This window comes from Lithobates pipiens, unplaced genomic scaffold (genome assembly GCF_037356315.1).
Source record: "Lithobates pipiens isolate NorthernLeopardFrog02 unplaced genomic scaffold, aLitPip1_a1.2 Scaffold_1, whole genome shotgun sequence".
NCBI classification, from domain to species: domain Eukaryota; kingdom Metazoa; phylum Chordata; class Amphibia; order Anura; family Ranidae; genus Lithobates; species Lithobates pipiens.
In genome coordinates, this window is record NW_027507685.1 from 54,149,059 (window position 1) to 54,163,321 (window position 14,263).

General features: G+C 41.2%; 10 non-coding genes across 10 annotated transcripts; all 10 read right to left on the minus strand.

Annotated features, from left to right (window-relative positions):
• Window positions 1-100: 100 nt before the first annotated feature.
• TRNAR-UCG (transfer RNA arginine (anticodon UCG)) lies at window positions 101-173 on the minus strand. The gene has a single exon. It is a non-coding gene; the product is annotated as a tRNA-Arg (tRNA).
• Window positions 174-1,263: 1,090 nt separating this feature from the next.
• On the minus strand, window positions 1,264-1,336 carry TRNAR-UCG (transfer RNA arginine (anticodon UCG)). Its single transcript has one exon. It is a non-coding gene; the product is annotated as a tRNA-Arg (tRNA).
• Window positions 1,337-2,426: 1,090 nt separating this feature from the next.
• Window positions 2,427-2,499, minus strand: TRNAR-UCG (transfer RNA arginine (anticodon UCG)). The gene has a single exon. It is a non-coding gene; the product is annotated as a tRNA-Arg (tRNA).
• A 1,090-nt stretch (window positions 2,500-3,589) lies between these two features.
• TRNAR-UCG (transfer RNA arginine (anticodon UCG)) lies at window positions 3,590-3,662 on the minus strand. Its single transcript has one exon. It is a non-coding gene; the product is annotated as a tRNA-Arg (tRNA).
• Window positions 3,663-5,915: 2,253 nt separating this feature from the next.
• TRNAR-UCG (transfer RNA arginine (anticodon UCG)) lies at window positions 5,916-5,988 on the minus strand. Its single transcript has one exon. It is a non-coding gene; the product is annotated as a tRNA-Arg (tRNA).
• A 1,090-nt stretch (window positions 5,989-7,078) lies between these two features.
• TRNAR-UCG (transfer RNA arginine (anticodon UCG)) lies at window positions 7,079-7,151 on the minus strand. The gene has a single exon. It is a non-coding gene; the product is annotated as a tRNA-Arg (tRNA).
• A 2,253-nt stretch (window positions 7,152-9,404) lies between these two features.
• TRNAR-UCG (transfer RNA arginine (anticodon UCG)) lies at window positions 9,405-9,477 on the minus strand. Its single transcript has one exon. It is a non-coding gene; the product is annotated as a tRNA-Arg (tRNA).
• A 2,252-nt stretch (window positions 9,478-11,729) lies between these two features.
• Window positions 11,730-11,802, minus strand: TRNAR-UCG (transfer RNA arginine (anticodon UCG)). Its single transcript has one exon. It is a non-coding gene; the product is annotated as a tRNA-Arg (tRNA).
• A 1,090-nt stretch (window positions 11,803-12,892) lies between these two features.
• TRNAR-UCG (transfer RNA arginine (anticodon UCG)) lies at window positions 12,893-12,965 on the minus strand. The gene has a single exon. It is a non-coding gene; the product is annotated as a tRNA-Arg (tRNA).
• A 1,090-nt stretch (window positions 12,966-14,055) lies between these two features.
• On the minus strand, window positions 14,056-14,128 carry TRNAQ-UUG (transfer RNA glutamine (anticodon UUG)). The gene has a single exon. It is a non-coding gene; the product is annotated as a tRNA-Gln (tRNA).
• Between the last annotated feature and the right edge of the window lie 135 nt (window positions 14,129-14,263).

The window sequence follows — 14,263 nt, forward strand, 5'->3', positions numbered from 1 at the left end:
GCTTCAGCAAATTGGAAGCCTCCAGCAAGAAGCAAGTTCTTATGGGTAAAGCAAGAACTTGTGAGTGAAGGTCACAGGAACTGGAAAGCAGCATCGAAAACGACCACGAAGGGACTCGAACCCTCAATCTTCTGATTCGAAGTCAGACGCCTTATCCATTAGGCCACGCAGTCTGCCACAAGGACATCTTTTTGGTTTGTGGAATCTGGATTAGCAAAACACTTGAAGATCACCTGGGACATCTTCTACTTGCTTTGCTCAAGCAGATTTGGTAGAAAGGATCTGAAATGTATGACTTGGTGCAAGGTCATGCTTTAAGAAGTGCATTTGCAAAAGGGCCTAGATTCAGAGTGTTCATACAGCTTCTTGACAACGGTAATACATAAATAGAGTACCACGAGTAGATGATATTTCCAGAGGCAGCCAAATTTGTTCAATGTATCTTGTCAGGATGGCCGAGTGGTCTAAGGCGCCAGACTCAAGAGCTGTCTCTTCACATTGTGTGGGTGTTCTGGTCTCCAAATGGAGGCGTGGGTTCAAATCCCACTTCTGACAATCAGTTTACACATTTAGCTTGAACTAGAATCACCACTCCCGCTGTCTTTTCATGCTACCATGTCACCGACAAAAAAACATGAAAAAAATCCCAAAACTTTGCCCATCCTACATAAAGATAAAATTCTTGAGGAAAATCTGCTAGACCATGCTGTTAAATCTGTCATTTAAAGTGCAACTTTAGTCAGAAAAGTAAGTCCTGCTACATCTCTTACGGTTGTCCCATTTTGCATATATACTCATGTAAAACATTGGAAAAAAATAAGGTTCTATACACTTTGAAATCCAGTAATACGCTGTTTCAACCTGCTCTGCACATACTCAGTAGCTCTCCCATTTTAGGCATATTTAAGCACTTAAAGCACAATCAAACCCTCCTATCATTTACAGCCAATGAAGCTGCTTCTGTTCAAACTGCAAATGCCATAATGCTGCACATGTGATCAGTTATGACACCAGCCATTTGATGATTTGATAGTTTGGTTGAGAACACAAGCAAATGGGACAGTTATCAATCCCGTAATTCCAGGAATGTAACTGTGTTTTGAAACCCTTAAATCAATTGGTTTAGTTCCACTTTATGATTTACTGCTGTTTGGAGGCTCTAGGCTTCAGCAAATTGGAAGCCTCCAGCAAGAAGCAAGTTCTTATGGGTAAAGCAAGAACTTGTGAGTGAAGGTCACAGGAACTGGAAAGCAGCATCGAAAACGACCACGAAGGGACTCGAACCCTCAATCTTCTGATTCGAAGTCAGACGCCTTATCCATTAGGCCACGCAGTCTGCCACAAGGACATCATTTTGGTTTGTGGAATCTGGATTAGCAAAACACTTGAAGATCACCTGGGACATCTTCTACTTGCTTTGCTCAAGCAGATTTGGTAGAAAGGATCTGAAATGTATGACTTGGTGCAAGGTCATGCTTTAAGAAGTGCATTTGCAAAAGGGCCTAGATTCAGAGTGTTCATACAGCTTCTTGACAACGGTAATACATCAATAGAGTACCACGAGTAGATGATATTTCCAGAGGCAGCCAAATTTGTTCAATGTATCTTGTCAGGATGGCCGAGTGGTCTAAGGCGCCAGACTCAAGAGCTGTCTCTTCACATTGTGTGGGTGTTCTGGTCTCCAAATGGAGGCGTGGGTTCAAATCCCACTTCTGACAATCAGTTTACACATTTAGCTTGAACTAGAATCACCACTCCCGCTGTCTTTTCATGCTACCATGTCACCGACAAAAAAACATGAAAAAAATCCCAAAACTTTGCCCATCCTACATAAAGATAAAATTCTTGAGGAAAATCTGCTAGACCATGCTGTTAAATCTGTCATTTAAAGTGCAACTTTAGTCAGAAAAGTAAGTCCTGCTACATCTCTTACGGTTGTCCCATTTTGCATATATACTCATGTAAAACATTAGAAAAAAATAAGGTTCTATACACTTTGAAATCCAGTAATACGTTGTTTCAACCTGCTCTGCACATACTCAGTAGCTCTCCCATTTTAGGCATATTTAAGCACTTAAAGCACAATCAAACCCTCCTATCATTTACAGCCAATGAAGCTGCTTCTGTTCAAACTGCAAATGCCATAATGCTGCACATGTGATCAGTTATGACACCAGCCATTTGATGATTTGATAGTTTGGTTGAGAACACAAGCAAATGGGACAGTTATCAATCCCGGAATTCCAGGAATGTAACTGTGTTTTGAAACCCTTAAATCAATTGGTTTAGTTCCACTTTATGATTTACTGCTGTTTGGAGGCTCTAGGCTTCAGCAAATTGGAAGCCTCCAGCAAGAAGCAAGTTGTTATGGGTAAAGCAAGAACTTGTGAGTGAAGGTCACAGGAACTGGAAAGCAGCATCGAAAACGACCACGAAGGGACTCGAACCCTCAATCTTCTGATTCGAAGTCAGACGCCTTATCCATTAGGCCACGCAGTCTGCCACAAGGACATCATTTTGGTTTGTGGAATCTGGATTAGCAAAACACTTGAAGATCACCTGGGACATCTTCTACTTGCTTTGCTCAAGCAGATTTGGTAGAAAGGATCTGAAATGTATGACTTGGTGCAAGGTCATGCTTTAAGAAGTGCATTTGCAAAAGGGCCTAGATTCAGAGTGTTCATACAGCTTCTTGACAACGGTAATAGATCAATAGAGTACCACGAGTAGATGATATTTCCAGAGGCAGCCAAATTAGTTCAACTTATCTTGTCAGGATGGCCGAGTGGTCTAAGGCGCCAGACTCAAGAGCTGTCTCTTCACATTGTGTGGGTGTTCTGGTCTCCAAATGGAGGCGTGGGTTCAAATCCCACTTCTGACAATCAGTTTACACATTTAGCTTGGACTAGAATCACCACTCCCACTGTCTTTTCATGCTACCATGTCACCGACAAAAAAACATGAAAAAAATCCCAAAACTTTGCCCATCCTACATAAAGATAAAATTCTTGAGGAAAATCTGCTAGACCATGCTGTTAAATCTGTCATTTAAAGTGCAACTTTAGTCAGAAAAGTAAGTCCTGCTACATCTCTTACGGTTGTCCCATTTTGCATATATACTCATGTAAAACATTGGAAAAAAATAAGGTTCTATACACTTTGAAATCCAGTAATACGCTGTTTCAACCTGCTCTGCACATACTCAGTAGCTCTCCCATTTTAGGCATATTTAAGCACTTAAAGCACAATCAAACCCTCCTATCATTTACAGCCAATGAAGCTGCTTCTGTTCAAACTGCAAATGCCATAATGCTGCACATGTGATCAGTTATGACACCAGCCATTTGATGATTTGATAGTTTGGTTGAGAACACAAGCAAATGGGACAGTTATCAATCCCGGAATTCCAGGAATGTAACTGTGTTTTGAAACCCTTAAATCAATTGGTTTAGTTCCACTTTATGATTTACTGCTGTTTGGAGGCTCTAGGCTTCAGCAAATTGGAAGCCTCCAGCAAGAAGCAAGTTGTTATGGGTAAAGCAAGAACTTGTGAGTGAAGGTCACAGGAACTGGAAAGCAGCATCGAAAACGACCACGAAGGGACTCGAACCCTCAATCTTCTGATTCGAAGTCAGACGCCTTATCCATTAGGCCACGCAGTCTGCCACAAGGACATAATTTTGGTTTGTGGAATCTGGATTAGCAAAACACTTGAAGATCAACTGGGACATCTTCTACTTGCTTTGCTCAAGCAGATTTGGTAGAAAGGATCTGAAATGTATGACTTGGTGCAAGGTCATGCTTTAAGAAGTGCATTTGCAAAAGGGCCTAGATTCAGAGTGTTCATACAGCTTCTTGACAACGGTAATACATCAATAGAGTACCACGAGTAGATGATATTTCCAGAGGCAGCCAAATTTGTTCAACTTATCTTGTCAGGATGGCCGAGTGGTCTAAGGCGCCAGACTCAAGAGCTGTCTCTTCACATTGTGTGGGTGTTCTGGTCTCCAAATGGAGGCGTGGGTTCAAATCCCACTTCTGACAATCAGTTTACACATTTAGCTTGAACTAGAATCACCACTCCCGCTGTCTTTTCATGCTACCATGTCACCGACAAAAAAACATGAAAAAAATCCCAAAAATTTGCCCATCCTACATAAAGATAAAATTCTTGAGGAAAATCTGCTAGACCATGCTGTTAAATCTGTCATTTAAAGTGCAACTTTAGTCAGAAAAGTAAGTCCTGCTACATCTCTTACGGTTGTCCCATTTTGCATATATACTCATGTAAAACATTGGAAAAAAATAAGGTTCTATACACTTTGAAATCCAGTAATACGCTGTTTCAACCTGCTCTGCACATACTCAGTAGCTCTCCCATTTTAGGCATATTTAAGCATATAAAGCACAATCAAACCCTCCTATCATTTACAGCCAATGAAGCTGCTTCTGTTCAAACTGCAAATGCCATAATGCTGCACATGTGATCAGTTATGACACCAGCCATTTGATGATTTGATAGTTTGGTTGAGAACACAAGCAAATGGGACAGTTATCAATCCCGTAATTCCAGGAATGTAACTGTGTTTTGAAACCCTTAAATCAATTGGTTTAGTTCCACTTTATGATTTACTGCTGTTTGGAGGCTCTAGGCTTCAGCAAATTGGAAGCCTCCAGCAAGAAGCAAGTTCTTATGGGTAAAGCAAGAACTTGTGAGTGAAGGTCACAGGAACTGGAAAGCAGCATCGAAAACGACCACGAAGGGACTCGAACCCTCAATCTTCTGATTCGAAGTCAGACGCCTTATCCATTAGGCCACGCAGTGAGCCACAAGGACATCACTTTGGTTTGTGGAATCTGGATTAGCAAAACACTTGAAGATCACCTGGGACATCTTCTACTTGCTTTGCTCAAGCAGATTTGGTAGAAAGGATCTGAAATGTATGACTTGGTGCAAGGTCATGCTTTAAGAAGTGCATTTGCAAAAGGGCCTAGATTCAGAGTGTTCATACAGCTTCTTGACAACGGTAATACATCAATAGAGTACCACGAGTAGATGATATTTCCAGAGGCAGCCAAATTTGTTCAATGTATCTTGTCAGGATGGCCGAGTGGTCTAAGGCGCCAGACTCAAGAGCTGTCTCTTCACATTGTGTGGGTGTTCTGGTCTCCAAATGGAGGCGTGGGTTCAAATCCCACTTCTGACAATCAGTTTACACATTTAGCTTGAACTAGAATCACCACTCCCGCTGTCTTTTCATGCTACCATGTCACCGACAAAAAAACATGAAAAAAATCCCAAAACTTTGCCCATCCTACATAAAGATAAAATTCTTGAGGAAAATCTGCTAGACCATGCTGTTAAATCTGTCATTTAAAGTGCAACTTTAGTCAGAAAAGTAAGTCCTGCTACATCTCTTACGGTTGTCCCATTTTGCATATATACTCATGTAAAACATTGGAAAAAAATAAGGTTCTATACACTTTGAAATCCAGTAATACGCTGTTTCAACCTGCTCTGCACATACTCAGTAGCTCTCCCATTTTAGGCATATTTAAGCACTTAAAGCACAATCAAACCCTCCTATCATTTACAGCCAATGAAGCTGCTTCTGTTCAAACTGCAAATGCCATAATGCTGCACATGTGATCAGTTATGACACCAGCCATTTGATGATTTGATAGTTTGGTTGAGAACACAAGCAAATGGGACAGTTATCAATCCCGGAATTCCAGGAATGTAACTGTGTTTTGAAACCCTTAAATCAATTGGTTTAGTTCCACTTTATGATTTACTGCTGTTTGGAGGCTCTAGGCTTCAGCAAATTGGAAGCCTCCAGCAAGAAGCAAGTTCTTATGGGTAAAGCAAGAACTTGTGAGTGAAGGTCACAGGAACTGGAAAGCAGCATCGAAAACGACCACGAAGGGACTCGAACCCTCAATCTTCTGATTCGAAGTCAGACGCCTTATCCATTAGGCCACGCAGTCTGCCATAAGGACATCATTTTGGTTTGTGGAATCTGGATTAGCAAAACACTTGAAGATCACCTGGGACATCTTCTACTTGCTTTGCTCAAGCAGATTTGGTAGAAAGGATCTAAAATGTATGACTTGGTGCAAGGTCATGCTTTAAGAAGTGCATTTGCAAAAGGGCCTAGATTGAGAGTGTTCATACAGCTTCTTGACAACGGTAATACATCAATAGAGTACCACGCGTAGATGATATTTCCAGAGGCAGCCAAATTTGTTCAATGTATCTTGTCAGGATGGCCGAGTGGTCTAAGGCGCCAGGCTCAAGAGCTGTCTCTTCACATTGTGTGGGTGTTCTGGTCTCCAAATGGAGGCGTGGGTTCAAATCCCACTTCTGACAATCAGTTTACACATTTAGCTTGAACTAGAATCACCACTCCCGCTGTCTTTTCATGCTACCATGTCACCGACAAAAAAACATGAAAAAAATCCCAAAACTTTGCCCATCCTACATAAAGATAAAATTCTTGAGGAAAATCTGCTAGACCATGCTGTTAAATCTGTCATTTAAAGTGCAACTTTAGTCAGAAAAGTAAGTCCTGCTACATCTCTTACGGTTGTCCCATTTTGCATATATACTCATGTAAAACATTGGAAAAAAATAAGGTTCTATACACTTTGAAATCCAGTAATACGTTGTTTCAACCTGCTCTGCACATACTCAGTAGCTCTCCCATTTTAGGCATATTTAAGCACTTAAAGCACAATCAAACCCTCCTATCATTTACAGCCAATGAAGCTGCTTCTGTTCAAACTGCAAATGCCATAATGCTGCACATGTGATCAGTTATGACACCAGCCATTTGATGATTTGATAGTTTGGTTGAGAACACAAGCAAATGGGACAGTTATCAATCCCGGAATTCCAGGAATGTAACTGTGTTTTGAAACCCTTAAATCAATTGGTTTAGTTCCACTTTATGATTTACTGCTGTTTGGAGGCTCTAGGCTTCAGCAAATTGGAAGCCTCCAGCAAGAAGCAAGTTCTTATGGGTAAAGCAAGAACTTGTGAGTGAAGGTCACAGGAACTGGAAAGCAGCATCGAAAACGACCACGAAGGGACTCGAACCCTCAATCTTCTGATTCGAAGTCAGACGCCTTATCCATTAGGCCACGCAGTCTGCCACAAGGACATCATTTTGGTTTGTGGAATCTGGATTAGCAAAACACTTGAAGATCACCTGGGACATCTTCTACTTGCTTTGCTCAAGCAGATTTGGTAGAAAGGATCTGAAATGTATGACTTGGTGCAAGGTCATGCTTTAAGAAGTGCATTTGCAAAAGGGCCTAGATTCAGAGTGTTCATACAGCTTCTTGACAACGGTAATAGATCAATAGAGTACCACGAGTAGATGATATTTCCAGAAGCAGCCAAATTAGTTCAACGTATCTTGTCAGGATGGCCGAGTGGTCTAAGGCGCCAGACTCAAGAGCTGTCTCTTCACATTGTGTGGGTGTTCTGGTCTCCAAATGGAGGCGTGGGTTCAAATCCCACTTCTGACAATCAGTTTACACATTTAGCTTGAACTAGAATCACCACTCCCGCTGTCTTTTCATGCTACCATGTCACCGACAAAAAAACATGAAAAAAATCCCAAAACTTTGCCCATCCTACATAAAGATAAAATTCTTGAGGAAAATCTGCTAGACCATGCTGTTAAATCTGTCATTTAAAGTGCAACTTTAGTCAGAAAAGTAAGTCCTGCTACATCTCTTACGGTTGTCCCATTTTGCATATATACTCATGTAAAACATTGGAAAAAAATAAGGTTCTATACACTTTGAAATCCAGTAATACGCTGTTTCAACCTGCTCTGCACATACTCAGTAGCTCTCCCATTTTAGGCATATTTAAGCACTTAAAGCACAATCAAACCCTCCTATCATTTACAGCCAATGAAGCTGCTTCTGTTCAAACTGCAAATGCCATAATGCTGCACATGTGATCAGTTATGACACCAGCCATTTGATGATTTGATAGTTTGGTTGAGAACACAAGCAGATGGGACCGTTATCAATTCCGTAATTCCAGGAATGTAACTGTGTTTTGAAACCCTTAAATCAATTGGTTTAGTTCCACTTTATGATTTACTGCTGTTTGGAGGCTCTAGGCTTCAGCAAATTGGAAGCCTCCAGCAAGAAGCAAGTTGTTATGGGTAAAGCAAGAACTTGTGAGTGAAGGTCACAGGAACTGGAAAGCAGCATCGAAAACGACCACGAAGGGACTCGATCCCTCAATTTTCTGATTCGAAGTCAGACGCCTTATCCATTAGGCCACGCAGTCTGCCACAAGGACATCATTTTGGTTTGTGGAATCTGGATTAGCAAAACACTTGAAGATCACCTGGGACATCTTCTACTTGCTTTGCTCAAGCAGATTTGGTAGAAAGGATCTGAAATGTATGACTTGGTGCAAGGTCATGCTTTAAGAAGTGCATTTGCAAAAGGGCCTAGATTCAGAGTGTTCATACAGCTTCTTGACAACGGTAATACATCAATAGAGTACCACGAGTAGATGATATTTCCAGAGGCAGCCAAATTTGTTCAATGTATCTTGTCAGGATGGCCGAGTGGTCTAAGGCGCCAGACTCAAGAGCTGTCTCTTCACATTGTGTGGGTGTTCTGGTCTCCAAATGGAGGCGTGGGTTCAAATCCCACTTCTGACAATCAGTTTACACATTTAGCTTGAACTAGAATCACCACTCCCGCTGTCTTTTCATGCTACCATGTCACCGACAAAAAAACATGAAAAAAATCCCAAAACTTTGCCCATCCTACATAAAGATAAAATTCTTGAGGAAAATCTGCTAGACCATGCTGTTAAATCTGTCATTTAAAGTGCAACTTTAGTCAGAAAAGTAAGTCCTGCTACATCTCTTACGGTTGTCCCATTTTGCATATATACTCATGTAAAACATTGGAAAAAAATAAGGTTCTATACACTTTGAAATCCAGTAATACGCTGTTTCAACCTGCTCTGCACATACTCAGTAGCTCTCCCATTTTAGGCATATTTAAGCACTTAAAGCACAATCAAACCCTCCTATCATTTACAGCCAATGAAGCTGCTTCTGTTCAAACTGCAAATGCCATAATGCTGCACATGTGATCAGTTATGACACCAGCCATTTGATGATTTGATAGTTTGGTTGAGAACACAAGCAAATGGGACAGTTATCAATCCCGGAATTCCAGGAATGTAACTGTGTTTTGAAACCCTTAAATCAATTGGTTTAGTTCCACTTTATGATTTACTGCTGTTTGGAGGCTCTAGGCTTCAGCAAATTGGAAGCCTCCAGCAAGAAGCAAGTTGTTATGGGTAAAGCAAGAACTTGTGAGTGAAGGTCACAGGAACTGGAAAGCAGCATCGAAAACGACCACGAAGGGACTCGAACCCTCAATCTTCTGATTCGAAGTCAGACGCCTTATCCATTAGGCCACGCAGTCTGCCACAAGGACATCATTTTGGTTTGTGGAATCTGGATTAGCAAAACACTTGAAGATCACCTGGGACATCTTCTACTTGCTTTGCTCAAGCAGATTTGGTAGAAAGGATCTGAAATGTATGACTTGGTGCAAGGTCATGCTTTAAGAAGTGCATTTGCAAAAGGGCCTAGATTCAGAGTGTTCATACAGCTTCTTGACAACGGTAATACATCAATAGAGTACCACGCGTAGATGATATTTCCAGAGGCAGCCAAATTTGTTCAATGTATCTTGTCAGGATGGCCGAGTGGTCTAAGGCGCCAGACTCAAGAGCTGTCTCTTCACATTGTGTGGGTGTTCTGGTCTCCAAATGGAGGCGTGGGTTCAAATCCCACTTCTGACAATCAGTTTACACATTTAGCTTGAACTAGAATCACCACTCCCGCTGTCTTTTCATGCTACCATGTCACCGACAAAAAAACATGAAAAAAATCCCAAAACTTTGCCCATCCTACATAAAGATAAAATTCTTGAGGAAAATCTGCTAGACCATGCTGTTAAATCTGTCATTTAAAGTGCAACTTTAGTCAGAAAAGTAAGTCCTGCTACATCTCTTACGGTTGTCCCATTTTGCATATATACTCATGTAAAACATTGGAAAAAAATAAGGTTCTATACACTTTGAAATCCAGTAATACGCTGTTTCAACCTGCTCTGCACATACTCAGTAGCTCTCCCATTTTAGGCATATTTAAGCACTTAAAGCACAATCAAACCCTCCTATCATTTACAGCCAATGAAGCTGCTTCTGTTCAAACTGCAAATGCCATAATGCTGCACATGTGATCAGTTATGACACCAGCCATTTGATGATTTGATAGTTTGGTTGAGAACACAAGCAGATGGGACCGTTATCAATTCCGTAATTCCAGGAATGTAACTGTGTTTTGAAACCCTTAAATCAATTGGTTTAGTTCCACTTTATGATTTACTGCTGTTTGGAGGCTCTAGGCTTCAGCAAATTGGAAGCCTCCAGCAAGAAGCAAGTTGTTATGGGTAAAGCAAGAACTTGTGAGTGAAGGTCACAGGAACTGGAAAGCAGCATCGAAAACGACCACGAAGGGACTCGATCCCTCAATCTTCTGATTCGAAGTCAGACGCCTTATCCATTAGGCCACGCAGTCTGCCACAAGGACATCATTTTGGTTTGTGGAATCTGGATTAGCAAAACACTTGAAGATCACCTGGGACATCTTCTACTTGCTTTGCTCAAGCAGATTTGGTAGAAAGGATCTGAAATGTATGACTTGGTGCAAGGTCATGCTTTAAGAAGTGCATTTGCAAAAGGGCCTAGATTCAGAGTGTTCATACAGCTTCTTGACAACGGTAATACATCAATAGAGTACCACGAGTAGATGATATTTCCAGAGGCAGCCAAATTTGTTCAATGTATCTTGTCAGGATGGCCGAGTGGTCTAAGGCGCCAGACTCAAGAGCTGTCTCTTCACATTGTGTGGGTGTTCTGGTCTCCAAATGGAGGCGTGGGTTCAAATCCCACTTCTGACAATCAGTTTACACATTTAGCTTGAACTAGAATCACCACTCCCGCTGTCTTTTCATGCTACCATGTCACCGACAAAAAACATGAAAAAAATCCCAAAACTTTGCCCATCCTACATAAAGATAAAATTCTTGAGGAAAATCTGCTAGACCATGCTGTTAAATCTGTCATTTAAAGTGCAACTTTAGTCAGAAAAGTAAGTCCTGCTACATCTCTTACGGTTGTCCCATTTTGCATATATACTCATGTAAAACATTGGAAAAAAATAAGGTTCTATACACTTTGAAATCCAGTAATACGCTGTTTCAACCTGCTCTGCACATACTCAGTAGCTCTCCCATTTTAGGCATATTTAAGCACTTAAAGCACAATCAAACCCTCCTATCATTTACAGCCAATGAAGCTGCTTCTGTTCAAACTGCAAATGCCATAATGCTGCACATGTGATCAGTTATGACACCAGCCATTTGATGATTTGATAGTTTGGTTGAGAACACAAGCAAATGGGACAGTTATCAATCCCGGAATTCCAGGAATGTAACTGTGTTTTGAAACCCTTAAATCAATTGGTTTAGTTCCACTTTATGATTTACTGCTGTTTGGAGGCTCTAGGCTTCAGCAAATTGGAAGCCTCCAGCAAGAAGCAAGTTGTTATGGGTAAAGCAAGAACTTGTGAGTGAAGGTCACAGGAACTGGAAAGCAGCATCGAAAACGACCACGAAGGGACTCGAACCCTCAATCTTCTGATTCGAAGTCAGACGCCTTATCCATTAGGCCACGCAGTCTGCCACAAGGACATCATTTTGGTTTGTGGAATCTGGATTAGCAAAACACTTGAAGATCACCTGGGACATCTTCTACTTGCTTTGCTCAAGCAGATTTGGTAGAAAGGATCTGAAATGTATGACTTGGTGCAAGGTCATGCTTTAAGAAGTGCATTTGCAAAAGGGCCTAGATTCAGAGTGTTCATACAGCTTCTTGACAACGGTAATACATCAATAGAGTACCACGAGTAGATGATATTTCCAGAGGCAGCCAAATTTGTTCAATGTATCTTGTCAGGATGGCCGAGTGGTCTAAGGCGCCAGACTCAAGAGCTGTCTCTTCACATTGTGTGGGTGTTCTGGTCTCCAAATGGAGGCGTGGGTTCAAATCCCACTTCTGACAATCAGTTTACACATTTAGCTTGAACTAGAATCACCACTCCCGCTGTCTTTTCATGCTACCATGTCACCGACAAAAAAACATGAAAAAAATCCCAAAACTTTGCCCATCCTACATAAAGATAAAATTCTTGAGGAAAATCTGCTAGACCATGCTGTTAAATCTGTCATTTAAAGTGCAACTTTAGTCAGAAAAGTAAGTCCTGCTACATCTCTTACGGTTGTCCCATTTTGCATATATACTCATGTAAAACATTGGAAAAAAATAAGGTTCTATACACTTTGAAATCCAGTAATACGCTGTTTCAACGTGCTCTGCACATACTCAGTAGCTCTCCCATTTTAGGCATATTTAAGCACTTAAAGCACAATCAAACCCTCCTATCATTTACAGCCAATGAAGCTGCTTCTGTTCAAACTGCAAATGCCATAATGCTGCACATGTGATCAGTTATGACACCAGCCATTTGATGATTTGATAGTTTGGTTGAGAACACAAGCAAATGGGACAGTTATCAATCCCGGAATTCCAGGAATGTAACTGTGTTTTGAAACCCTTAAATCAATTGGTTTAGTTCCACTTTATGATTTACTGCTGTTTGGAGGCTCTAGGCTTCAGCAAATTGGAAGCCTCCAGCAAGAAGCAAGTTGTTATGGGTAAAGCAAGAACTTGTGAGTGAAGGTCACAGGAACTGGAAAGCAGCATCGAAAACGACCACGAAGGGACTCGAACCCTCAATCTTCTGATTCGAAGTCAGACGCCTTATCCATTAGGCCACGCAGTCTGCCACAAGGACATCATTTTGGTTTGTGGAATCTGGATTAGCAAAACACTTGAAGATCACCTGGGACATCTTCTACTTGCTTTGCTCAAGCAGATTTGGTAGAAAGGATCTGAAATGTATGACTTGGTGCAAGGTCATGCTTTAAGAAGTGCATTTGCAAAAGGGCCTAGATTCAGAGTGTTCATACAGCTTCTTGACAACGGTAATACATCAATAGAGTACCACGAGTAGATGATATTTCCAGAGGCAGCCAAATTAGTTCAACTTATCTTGTCAGGATGGCCGAGTGGTCTAAGGCGCCAGACTCAAGAGCTGTCTCTTCACATTGTGTGGGTGTTCTGGTCTCCAAATGGAGGCGTGGGTTCAAATCCCACTTCTGACAATCAGTTTACACATTTAGCTTGGACTAGAATCACCACTCCCACTGTCTTTTCATGCTACCATGTCACCGACAAAAAAACATGAAAAAAATCCCAAAACTTTGCCCATCCTACATAAAGATAAAATTCTTGAGGAAAATCTGCTAGACCATGCTGTTAAATCTGTCATTTAAAGTGCAACTTTAGTCAGAAAAGTAAGTCCTGCTACATCTCTTACGGTTGTCCCATTTTGCATATATACTCATGTAAAACATTGGAAAAAAATAAGGTTCTATACACTTTGAAATCCAGTAATACGCTGTTTCAACCTGCTCTGCACATACTCAGTAGCTCTCCCATTTTAGGCATATTTAAGCACTTAAAGCACAATCAAACCCTCCTATCATTTACAGCCAATGAAGCTGCTTCTGTTCAAACTGCAAATGCCATAATGCTGCACATGTGATCAGTTATGACACCAGCCATTTGATGATTTGATAGTTTGGTTGAGAACACAAGCAAATGGGACAGTTATCAATCCCGGAATTCCAGGAATGTAACTGTGTTTTGAAACCCTTAAATCAATTGGTTTAGTTCCACTTTATGATTTACTGCTGTTTGGAGGCTCTAGGCTTCAGCAAATTGGAAGCCTCCAGCAAGAAGCAAGTTGTTATGGGTAAAGCAAGAACTTGTGAGTGAAGGTCACAGGAACTGGAAAGCAGCATCGAAAACGACCACGAAGGGACTCGAACCCTCAATCTTCTGATTCAAAGTCAGACGCCTTATCCATTAGGCCACGCAGTCTGCCACAAGGACATCATTTTGGTTTGTGGAATCTGGATTAGCAAAACACTTGAAGATCACCTGGGACATCTTCTACTTGCTTTGCTCAAGCAGATTTGGTAGAAAGGATCTGAAATGTATGACTTGGTGCAAGGT